The following is a 12,332-nucleotide window of genomic DNA, read 5'->3' as shown; positions in this document are numbered from 1 at the left end:
TCTCATATATCTTATGACACACGAAAGGTCCTAGCATGGGGCCTAATATATAACGTTCAATGAATTTAAGTTGTATTTCTTTCTTTTCTTTCATCCTTTGTGAGATCCTGCAGAATCAGTATGTAAAAGAGGCATGGTAGAAAAAAGAAAAAAATATCCATTTCATAGGGTTTTTGTGAAGATTAAATGAAGTAATAAGATGCTGCATGTAAAGTAGTAGCTAGCACTGTGTCTGGCACATATTAGGAGCTTAATAATCTTGCCCGGCATCATCATCCTCATTGTTGCTATTTTTTTAATTGAAGTATAATTGACTCATCATTGCTATTTGAGCTAAGATGCTATACCTTCTTTCCAGCCAGAGCCTTTCTAGACAACATTCCCTGCTATGAACCCCAGCAAGAGACCTTGAAGCCTTTATTTCCTTTTCTCTTGTTGACCTTTGGCTAAAGTCCCTTTCTGCAGAAAGACAAAGTGACCAGCTTTTGATGTATTCTTTCCCTCTCTTATCTGCTTCCAAGTCTCAGCCACAGTGAAGAAGTGTAGCTGGGCGCTGGCCCAGCCCAGGGAGCGATAATGTAATTTTCAACTCAAGATAAACTCAAGGATAACTTTCAACGCAGCTACTCAGGCAGTCTAGGCGTGGAGGTGCCTTGCGGAGGGGAAACCAGGAAGTCACTCAGCCGCTGGCTCAGGACACGGGGGGCCATTGCTCCAGTGAAGTAACTGACCTCCGTCTCTTCGTCAAACCGCCTGAGAGTCAGCGCTCTGCAGAGCAGGGGCAGATGGAGGGAATGTGGAGAGATTAGATAAGAATGATTTCCCAATCCCAGTAGGGGATAGATCCAAAAGCACAGAAGGTTGAGAAGCCAAACTCTCGTATCCCAATCCACCCCATCACTCAACAATTCCCACTGTATGAATGGGGTGTGGAAAGCTTCCAATTAAAACGATACTTGTGAATATTGGCAAAGCTTATCTTTGTGTGCAGGGCACATTTAAATAGAGAAGAGGGAAGAGAAAGTTCTTGCTTTCTAGGAACACACATTCTGAAAGCTTGTCCACCAGGCCCTGAGCTTCTCAGTCTACCTGTTAGTCATGAAGGTATCCCCATACCTTACCCAGTATCTGGCGTGTAGTAGGTGCTCAACAAGTGTGTGTTAACTTGTACATTGAGAGTCTGTGTCCTGAAATCTTTTCTCCACATATGACAAGGTTTTATTCATTTACTCAACACATTTTTATCAAGTGCCTTCTGTGTTCCAGGCTCTGGTTCTTAGAAGCTTTTTTTCAAGTCATACAAGTGAGTGCCAAGCAGCAAAACCAATCTAAAAGTCCTCATTCTCCATCATTTACACTTTCCCTTCCTGTGTTTATGAGTTTTAATATCGGCTCCTGCTGTAAGTTACATAGCAAGTACTTTTCAAGAAATGGAGAACATTTCTACCTCAACTCTGGCTGTGGGTGAACTAGAAAGCCCCAGAGGAATCAGAGTGTGGTTCATTTCTCTTAGAAAGCTCTGAGTGTACAGATGAGTAATGAACCTGTATTCACAAATCACACACTTGTAAACCAGTTGTCCTTATTTTCCCATCAGCCTCCAGGGCCTGTCAGTCAGGATCAGATTATAGTGTGTATGCAAGTCACCTGGGGATGTTGCTAAAATGCAGATTCTAAAGGTATAGGTCTGGCTTAAGGCCTGACATCCTGCATCTCTTAAAACTTTCCCAGCAAGTGCTGGTGCTGCTCGTCCACATATGTTGAGAAACAAGGGTCTGGAGAAAAGGTACCTATCTGAGTTCTAGTCCTTTTTGTGTCATTCACTAGCTTGTGACCCTGGACATACTGCTTACCTTTTGGGGGCCTCAGTTTTTTCTTTGCAAACTGAAGAGCTTGAGTTCAATGTCATCTAAGGGGGCTTCTAATTCTAAACTTCATGACTCATTGACATTCAGTTTGCTAGTACCTTTATTATAGTAAGACCTCTTCAAGTTCTGAATTTCATGCACTTTACCCCTGGGTTCTCTTTCTCTGCTCCAAGGTGTTACTAGTCCTCTTTTATCTGGTTGTGCTTGCATGCTGCCCATTTTAATCATGATATTCTATAGTTAGATCAATCAGTGAGGATGATATTACAGAAAATTCCAGTGTAGGAGGCCCCCCTCACCACCAGCAAATTATGAACTGGTGTGGTATCGTGCCCTCCTGGGTATAGGGGAAGTAGCTATCTGTGGGCTGAATACCTCTGAAGTTAAGCAGTGGGATCACAGCAGGAGGCATTGTGATGTGATGGTGGAGACAGCCCTCTGATGGCTTCACATGGGTGTTTTGAAAGCACTGATCAGATGACCATGATGCCTAACTGGCAGACCCTGAAGGCTGATGGGAAAATAAGGACACTGGTATGCATGTATGACTTGTGAAGACAAGCTCATTACTGATGTGTATGCTCATTGAGCTTTCTAAGAGAAACAACCAGCTCTTACAACAAACACAGTAAATGACATGTTATGAACAATCTTGACTATGCTAAAAGGTCGGTGAATGCTGCTCAAAAGATCAGCAACAGATAGAAGCTACAGCCATGCCTAGACTGGAAGGACAAAGAGAAGAGGTGGTTTTACCAGAGCCCAAGGGTAGGGTCATCTGTGGAGGTTGGGATGATGGCAGGCCCGTTCTGTGGGCACTGGAGCCATGAGAAGCCATTCCTACTGATCAAGAAATAAGGTGGGGGGAAACAACTTGCCTTCTCTCTTCCTCTCTACTTCCAAAACACCAGCCAGCACCTTCCATTAGGGGAACTCTACAAGAAGCTACTTGACACAGAAAACCTGAGAATTGAGCCTGCAGAAGTCACCTGTCTTGGGGATCCTGAGCAGAGCAGGGGGAGGGCAAGGAATCAATCTGAGTGCAAACAGGCCCAGCACCAATGTCAATACCCCGCATTGATTTCCATCCACTGGTAAAGCTAGGGTGTAGATGGGCTAGGAAGAAACCATGAGTGAAAAATAGTGTATTCAGCATTGCTATTCCTGCCTAGTCTGCTGGTAGAACCATCCAGTAGACAGTTTGGGTTGTAGAACTGGGACCTAGGACAGAGGTGAGGACTGAAGGGATAGACATGATGGTCACTTTGCCGAAGTGAATGGGCAAAGCTTTGAAGAGGGTGAAATTCCCAAGAGAAGTTGTAAAAAGGGACAAGAATAAGATCTCTTACACTTGTATGACTATTTATAATTTTTCAAAACTTTTTTTAACATTTTTTGATTTTACAGCATCCAGTAGTTTTGTCAAGGTAGCTTGGTGTTTTACTTTCCTCTCTAGAAAAATGGGAAAATTGATAAATGATCAGCCCTGTTCCCTTTCTTATCATTACAAGTTCTTTTTAATTGTGTAGAGGGGTGCTCTGAGTCTAGACCTCAATATTTATGAACTCCTGGGGGCTAAAAACAAGGACAGAAAACTTACAGAAATTTGCTTCTTGGGACTCTAAAGACAGACTTTGTTAAGTGGTAAACACTAAGTGCTGTTCTGTGCCAGATATCTTTATAAAGCCTTGCACAAGGATGGACTCATTGAATCCTTTGAGCTCGGCACTATTAATCTCCCATTGTACAGATTGAGTAAGTCGCTGTCTTAGTTTGGGCTGAGGTAACAAAGTACCATAGATTGGGTGGCTTCTCAACAACAGAAATCTATTCCTCGCTGTTCTGGAGGCTTGCAGTTTGTGATCTGGCTGCCAGCATGGTTGCTTTCTTGTGAGAGCCCTTTTCCAGGCTGTAGACCGTCTTCTTGCTGCGTGCTTACATGGCCAAATAAGGGAGCTCTCTGGGTCCCTTTTATAAGGGCATTAATCCCGTTTCTGAGGGCTCCACCCTCATGACCTAAATGCCTCTCAAAGGCCCCACCTCCTAATACTATCACATTGGGGGTTCGTTTTCAACATAAATTGGGGGGGGCTGGGGGAACACCATAAATTGTGGCGCCACAAATATTCAGCCAATGCGCTCACTTAAGGAGACTCAGCTAGCAAAGGATGAAGCCTCAATCCAAGCCCAGGCAGGTAGGCTCCAAGGCTCAGGCTTTAGCCAGTCTGATTTATTGCCTCCTCTCTTGGGGAGGCAGTCAATTGATGAACCTTTACATGAATTACACGAGTTACATTACGTGTCTGATTACTAAAAGGACTCACAACACTCGAACAGTTTATCCTCATGGAGGAGTTTTATTACAGGCAAGGGATACAGCACAGCAAGAGCAAGAGATAGATATGCAAAGCAAGGATCCAGAGATCTCAAGTGCAAGCTTTTTTCCCCTACACCTGGGTCACGCAGGACACCCTTTGTCTGCAGGTCTTGAACTCTACTGGCATGCATGTGAGGCACCTGGGTACCAAGAAGTCCAGTCAGGTTGTAGTGGAGGTCACAGTGAGCTGTTCACATAGGCATATTCCACCTGTGTGACAGGACGCCACTGAAACCAGGTGCAAATTATAAATCCTACTATTATTACTAAATAATGCTAACCAACTGATACATCTCCTAACCTAACTAACTCGTGAACTCATGGAACATCATTTATCTTTAGTAAATACATTCCATAGTGATTGCCAATGGTTGGTGGCTCTGCAGATTAGTCTGGGGTCAGTTTGGGTCACCTGAGCTTAACCCATGCTATTCAACCCTCTTGCCCTTGCTTATAAGTCAGGAGCCTACTCCTAGAACTCGAACAATGGAGTAACCCAAATGCAAATGCTTGCCATTGGGATGGGAAGTGTTCTATAGATAGTGGAAAAGCTATCATGGGTCTGTCATAACAAACATCTGTTACTTAGCTAGGATTTTTGTGGCTGACTTTTAATGCTCCTATCCTCTGCTAATTATTCTGAGACCGGATAGATGTTCTATGTGCTCACATGAAACCCTTTCTCTGAAGGCCATTAGAATGTAATATGGTGAGTGCTGTGATATTTATCTGTGTCTCTAGAACAGTGATGCCCATTAGAAACAATACAAGTCATATAAGTAATTTTAAACTTACTAGTAGCCACATTAAAAAAAAGTTAAAAGAAACAAGTGAAATTAATTTTAATACACATTTTTTACTCAACTACATCCAAAATATAATTTCAACATGAAATCAGTATAAAGGTATAAAAGAAATTGAGATACATTAAGTCTTCAAAATCTAGTATGTCTGTTATATTTACAGCACCTCTTAGTTTGGATAATAAATTTGCATTCGAAATACTTGATCTGTACTTACGCTTTATAAAATGAACAGTTAAGGTGCCTGGGTGGCTCAGTCGTTAAGCATCTGCCTTCGGCCCAGGTCATGATCCCAGGGTCCTAGGATCGAGCCCCACATCGGACTCCCTGCTCCACGGGAAGCCTGCTTCTCCCTCTCCCACTCCTCCTGTTTGTGTTCCCTCTCTCGCTGTGTCTCTTTCTGTCAAATAAAGAAATAAAGTCTTTGAAAAAATAAAATAAGATGAACTTATAATTAAAAACATAGATTCCCATTCCCAAATTGTTCCAAATATACTCAAAGTTTTCCAATAACCAAATCGAATACCAAAAAAAATTTTTTTCTTTAATATTCACGTCCACATTCCAAAACTGGTTCATCTTTTTCAGAAGAATTGACTTGACTTTGTAAAACAAACATATCAATTTTTAAACTATGTCTACCCACATTATGTAAATTTACTAAATCTTATATCAACTCAACATTCATATTGAATTCAAAGGTCTATTACATAAATTGAAAAGCAGCACTAAATTTATCAATACCAACAAAACCTTCTTCAAATTTTTCCTGCACATTTTGCAATTTACAACACTTTGCCAGTTACAATTAAAATCTCCTGCATACCGATTGCCGCTAAGTATGTAAAAGCTGACTGTTGGTTTGTATTATGAAAAGTCTCAGTTACAACATACATTCTCATACCTGTCTAGTTAGGTTACAATAAGCTTTTCCTTTCCTTGGAGCTGGAAGTTTAGCTTGTTTATATCCAGTGTGGTATCAGTGAGAAAATGTAAATCATATTGCCATTTTTTGGTCTTTGATTATTGAGAATTTGGCAAGGATTCTTTCAGTTTCAAAGAAAATCTTGAATTGGAGTTAACAGCAAAGTAAATCTTTGTAAAACCCTTCCACAATTCAATCAACAAGTACTGGCAAAGAACATGATATCATTAAATTCATTGCCTTTGGTTCCTTTCAACATTCCTATAAACTGACAATGATTCCATGTGCATGCATATATGAGGCAATTTTAACAACGGTATCCATGACGCTTTTCAGAGAGTCTGTTTCAGAAAACTGAGCACATATTTTCAGTATGTATCGTACAGTAGAAAAAAACAATGAGGAAAACATCAGTCTCGTTTTAAGATTCCACTAAGTCTACATTTTTGACCTAACAGCTGTAGTACCATCATGATAGAAACTAATTTTTTTATATCTGACAAATTATTTGACAGCTGTAAAAGATTAAAAAAAAAACTACTTTAGGAGTTCAATTTTTTTAAAGATATTTATTTATTTATTTACTTATTTGAGAGAGAGAGAGCACAGGGGTGGGGGGTGCAGAGGGAGAGGGAGAAGTAGACTCCCTGCTGAGCAGGGAGCCCGATGTGGGACTCCATCCCAGGACCCCGAGATCATGACCTGAGCTGAAGGCAGATGCTTAACCGGCTGAGCCACCCAGGTGTCCCTAGGAGTTCAATTTCTTAGGCTGCAAACTGACATTTTTTTTGTGAATTTGGAAGTCTTTTAAAGTAAAAGGTACATGAAGTATTAATTGGCCAGTTTCTCTTTTATCTTTTGACTCATCTAAATCAATAGAAAAGTACCTGCAAGTTTTCAAATTATGACTCAATTGATCTTTGATCTTATGAGGAAGGTTTTACATTCTATAGGCTATCCATAGCTAAAATAATAATTTCTTTTACCATCTCGCCCTCTAAAAGTGGCTTTATACCTGGCCAAAGTTACATACTCAGATTCTGTTAAAACTGTGTAAAAAATAGTTTAATACATTGAGTTCCGATTTTAGATGGCTAATTTCCTTGAATCTTTTTCGACTGTTGAAAGGGACCCTTTTTAAAATCAAAATCACTACGTATGATTTGCTGAAAATGCTTCCTCCTGTTGTCTGTTTTATTATCTTTACTTTTTTTTAATACAACAAACAACTTCTTTGACTCTGCCCAGTTGACCTTTGTCGTGAACTTTGCAGCATATCTTATTCCAGCCTCTTCTTCCCATTACTGTTTCGGTCATAGTGCTAGCTTCCAAATCTCCACTCAGTTCTGCAGCAGTAGTATGCTTTCATTTGAAACTTAAAATTTTTCCATACTTATTTTTTGAACTAGAAAAATAAATTAACTGCATTGTAATGAAAATAATAGTATTTCAGTTTAATTACCAACTATGATTTATGTAGGTTTTACTGTAACTTATTGCTGTCTGCATAAAACATTCAAATTAGCATATTGTAATGTTATGTGATGCATAAAAAAATCATTTGAACTGAATCATTCTGTTCACACCTTCTAGGTTCACGATATATTAATATGTAATTTTGGAAACAATGCACTCAATACATGCAGTATGGTAAAGAATGAAATCTTATGTGATGCAGCAATTAAAGTAAAATAAAGTCCTACCAGAGCAATAAAGTTGTGTTTAACAGAAAATGATTTCACACTGCTTCAGTTTTTAATTTAAATTTAAATTAATTAAACCTAAATAAAAATATAATGTCATTTTCTCAATTACACTAGCCGCATTTCAGCTGTTCAGTAGTCACACGTGTTTTGTGGCTACCATATCGGACAGCACCACTCCAGAATCTAGCTAGATCACAAAGCAGTGGCAGCAATTTTCTGTGTCTTGTTCACTCTTGTCCCCAGCATGTAGCAGAGCACAGTAGGAGTTGAATAGCAATTTGTTCCATTAAAATGAAATCATGGGCTTAGCACAGCGACTGACACTTAGTAGGCATTTGTCAAAGTACTGAACGAATGAATGATGTGCCATTTGCTCATTATCAGTAACCTGGTCTTCAGGCAGCCACGGTCCCTCGGTGAGCTCACTCCACCTTGGTGACCACATTCCCTGGAGAAAAGCAGTGTCTGTCCACACTGTGGCTTCATTCTAAGCAGTCCTGAAACCTCCGTTCCCCTAGAGTTGTTCAGGTGATTTCATTGAATTCAGGGGGGAAAAAAAAATCAAGAAGTCAGGATCTCTAACCCCAGAAAAGCATTCTATGGTGAGAGCACAGGGAGATTTGATGTTTGGGGGCAAAAGGAGAAGCATTCTGTTAAACTGGGGAAATGGGTGAGGTCCTGGCTTTGGGATGGGAAGGAGGGGTGAAGCATCTTCCAGCAAACGCCTCCACCCCAACCCCCACCACCTCCTTCTCACTTCTGTTTCAGAGAGACTTTCCATGGCAAGAACTCAGACTTCTCCAGAATGGTATTTGTTTGAATCATTTTTCTGTTTAGGGCTAAAAATAGGAATTAAAAAACGGGAGCAGCAGTTGGATGGGATTTCAAAGCTGCATTCAGCAGGCTACATTTCCTCTTGGATTAAAAATATATATGTGTGTGTGTGATTGTTTGGGGGAATTGTCCTGATTAAAGAGAAAGGGTAAATTGCAAAGAGAAACACCACCAAGTTGCAAAGTGAAATGTTATTCTTTTAGATTAGGGTTAATTTTGCAACAGTCCACCATGCTGGTAGGCAGACCTTGCAGAGGGTCAGGACGATGGGAGGAGGCAGCCCCGTTCCCATGTCTGCCGCCAGGCACAGCGGAGGGGCCAGGAGGCCAGAACTTTGAGAGGTCGCCTGTCTGGGCCTCCAAATGGCTAGGGGGACCTGCCTGTCCTGGGAGATCTTCCTTTTTTGTCAATGCTATTACTGTGGTAAAATATACATAAAATAATATTTAGCATTTCAGCAGTTTTAAAGTATACAATTAAGTGGCACTTCGTACATTCCCAGTGTTGTGCAACCATCACCACAATCTAGTCGCAGAACATTTTCATCGTTCCAAAGGGAAACTGTGTGCCCAGGAAGCAGTCGCTCCTCATCTCTCCCTGCCCCCTGCCCTTGGCAACCACTAATCCACTTTCTGTCTCCATGGATTTGCCTCTTCTGGACATTTTATATAAATGGAACCATGCGGTATGTAGCCTTTCGTGTCTGGTTTCTTTCATTTTGCATAATGCGTTCAGGGTTCATCTGTGTTGTAGTATGCATCTTTCTCGTGTTTTGATGACCTTGAGTTACTCTCTGGCATAGTAACAAGAGGCCTGGTGTAGGAGCCATGCAGACCTGGTTCGAATCCTGGCCCTGCCTTTGAGCTTCAGTTTCTCGAGCTACCCAATGAGAATATCCTGAGATGTCCACCTCAGGAGTCCTTGGAAGGTTCATTTGCTAATATTGAACTATTTATTTGCTCACTCAATAAAGATGAATTGAGCAACCACTATGTACCAGGCCAAGGCTTCAGGGATGTATTGGTGAACAACACTGGGCAAGTTCTTGGTCCTCGTGGAACTCGGTTCTAGTGCGAGAAGTAGACAATAAACACAGAAACAAATAAACAGGAAGAAGATTGGGTGAAGTGTAATTATCTGGATGTAGGAAAGGAACTGCTTTAACAGCGTGATGAGCAAAGATTTCCCCCCGAGAAGCTGACATTTGAGCCAACATCTGGGGAATAGAATGAGCCAGTCTTGTTAAGAACTGGGGAAGACTGTTCCAGATAAAAGAACAGCAAGAGCAAAAACCCTGAAGTAGGAAAGACTTTGACACCATCATGGAACAGAAAGGAGGCCAATGTGACTGAAAATGGGTGAGTTAGGGGTGGGAGGTGTGACGTGAGGTTGGAGAGGTAAGTGGGAGCCAAATCCTGCAGCGCCTTGTGGACTTCATTCCAAGAGCGCTGGGAGCCATGGGAGGGTTTTAGCTGGAGGAGTGACATGCTCTAACGTACAGTCAGAAGAGCACTGTGTGGAGGCAGCTGTGTGGAGGATGGAGCAGGCATAGGAGGCTGGAAGACTAGTGGAAGGAGGCTGTTGTACTAGTCCAGACAGAGAAAGTAGGTGGTTTGGTGAGTTGGGCTAGGGTAGGGTTAGGAGGCTTATAAAGAAGTGAGAAATTTTGAGATGGCCTGGAGAGGAGGCCAGTGTGAAGATTATGTTAAATAAGTAAAAGTAAACAGGAGAAATGAAATCAAATGAGAAAATGCATACAAAATGCCTAGTAGAGCCTAGGACAGAGCTACACAGCCCCATACACACACTCACAAATTTTTGAGGCTCTTTCAGGGAGCAGATTATGGGTTCCATCTTCATCTGGACTTCTCCATCACCAGGGTTGAGTGGAAACTATAGAGAAAGACATGGATATGTCTCTGATTTTCATGGGATAAAGAGAGAATAAGTCTACAACTTTCTAGTAAACTAGAATGCTTGGCCTTTTAGAGCCGCTTGGCCTTCAGCAAGCGGTGGAGAGTAGAGTTCTGTGGGATGCAGTAACTGGCCATGTTCAAAGAGAAGAGGGGATAGCCAATGAGGAAATTGTTCTCTCCTTTTTATTATTTTTTAATATTATTTTATTCATTTATTTTAGGGGGCAGAGGGAGAGGGAGAGAGAATCTGAAACAGACTCTACACTGAGCACGGAGCCTGAGGGGGAGCTTGATCCCACAAACTGAGATCATGACCTGAGCCAAAACCAAGAGTCAGACACTCAACCAAATGAACCACCCAGGCACCCGTGTTCTCTCCTCTTTTAGCTGGCAGAACCTACCTGAAAGGAATTTCCTTCCTCCACTCTCCTGACACATTTGTTCTTCCCTATTTTACACTCTGTTGTGGTCCGTGGTTTCACGATCTGAGCAGAACCACCCGCTTTCGGGTCCCCTAGCCCTGGTACAAAGAGGGCACTTGCTTACTCTCCGGACATTCAATGAGTGAGTAACAACACACTATTGCTGCCTGCCTTAGAGCAGAGAAACTTCTAGAGTTGCAGAAGAACCAGTGAGGTTTTCTCTTCTGTGAAAATGTGAGTAATAATAGCATCCACTCAAAGGGTTGTGAAGAGTAAGTGCGATAGGGGTGCCTGGGGGGCTCAGTCAGGTAGGTGTCTGCCCTCAGCTCGGGTCATGAGCCCAGGGTCCTGGGATCGAGCCCCATGTCGGGCTCCTGGCTCGGTGGGGAGCCTGCTTCTCCCTCTCCCTCTGCCCATGCTCTCTCTCTCTCTGTATCTCTGTATCTCAAATGAATAGATAAAATCTTAAAAAAAAAAAAAAAAAGATTAAGTGCGATAATGTGTGTAATTCACTTAGCACGGTGCCTGGCACATAACAAGCCCTCGATGGAAGTTTGCTAGTATTCCTCTTGCTAAGGGTCGGCTTTCTGTGGCTTCTTCTTTCCAAGCTGTTGTATATAAATGGCCTGCAGAGACTCCTTTTGGAGACCTGAAGGAAGAGGGGACTAGGGGCCGATGTCCAAGAAAGAAGGTCTCTGGGGCAAGACCCTGAGTAAGGCCTCCCAGTTCTCATTGCCACTAGGGACTTGAAAGTGGAATTAATATAAGTGCCTTAGGGTTACTGTCAGTTCCTTTACAGCCTGATTTCCTGCGTATTGGGTACTAGATGAGACATAAGGGATTGCAAATGCAAATGGAAAGTGGGATGTTGTTAGCTGGGGCCAATATAAATATGTTTGTGGGGAGGACTGAACAAAGGCCTAAAGGCCTGATGTTGACAGAAACCATGTTATTGTTTTATATATGACTTCATCCTAGTAAAAATGAGAGTTCCTCCAGGCCTGCCAGGGAATGGGAGAGATATGTTCTCTGTACCTACACATGCCAGCAACCTGGGGAGGGGGGCAGTCTGCATGCAACCCTGACTCAGACCCCCAGTACCCCCCTGGTGTGTCTGAGGCAGGGGCTCAGCCAGCGGTGTCCACCTTGGAGTCAGAAGTCTGGATCCCACCTCCACCAGGCACCAGCTGCCCCAGACACCTCAGCTGGGAGCCTCGTTTCTCCCTAATGCACACTCAGAAAACAGCTGAACCTCCCCACCACCCGAGTAGTTGTGAGGAATAAACATGATAAATAAGATAAGCGAGGTTTTACAGAAATGCTGTGAGGGGCGCCTGGGTGGCTCAGTCATTAAGCGTCTGCCTTCGGCTCAGGTCATGGCTCAGATCATGATCCCAGGGGCCTGGGATCGAGCCCCGAATCGGGCTCCCTGCTCAGCAGGAAGCCTGCTTCTCCCTCTCCCACTCCCCCTGCTTGTGTTC

The 12,332-nt window shown here is 42.6% G+C and overlaps 1 protein-coding gene and 2 long non-coding RNA genes across 4 annotated transcripts in view; 2 read left to right on the top strand and 1 right to left on the bottom strand.

Moving 5' to 3' along the window:
* Window positions 1-12,332, top strand: part of LOC112824047 (inactive tyrosine-protein kinase transmembrane receptor ROR1) — a 499,173-nt gene that overhangs the window by 288,440 nt on the left and 198,401 nt on the right. The gene's annotated exons all lie outside the window — the stretch shown is intronic.
* LOC141373432 (uncharacterized) overlaps window positions 679-12,332 on the bottom strand; it is a 12,275-nt gene continuing 621 nt past the window's right edge. The window contains exons 2-4 of one of the 2 annotated variants that reach the window (XR_012379449.1): window positions 10,326-10,406; window positions 5,266-5,448; window positions 679-768 (exon numbers count right to left, since the gene is read on the bottom strand). This is a non-coding gene — a long non-coding RNA (uncharacterized lncRNA). Of the gene's footprint in view, window positions 769-4,240; window positions 4,474-5,265; window positions 5,449-10,325; window positions 10,407-12,332 lie in introns of those variants that run through there. The other variant, XR_012379448.1, reaches the window with a different exon arrangement.
* Window positions 2,363-7,681, top strand: LOC141373433 (uncharacterized). Its single transcript, XR_012379450.1, has 3 exons — window positions 2,363-2,727; window positions 4,353-4,483; window positions 7,567-7,681. It is a non-coding gene; the product is annotated as an uncharacterized lncRNA (long non-coding RNA).

Source organism: Callorhinus ursinus, unplaced genomic scaffold, assembly GCF_003265705.2.
Source record: "Callorhinus ursinus isolate GAN/ISIS: 27379988/994484 unplaced genomic scaffold, GSC_fseal_2.0 scaffold9, whole genome shotgun sequence".
In the NCBI taxonomy this organism is placed as follows: domain Eukaryota; kingdom Metazoa; phylum Chordata; class Mammalia; order Carnivora; family Otariidae; genus Callorhinus; species Callorhinus ursinus.
This window is presented reverse-complemented; position numbering and strand designations above follow the sequence as displayed.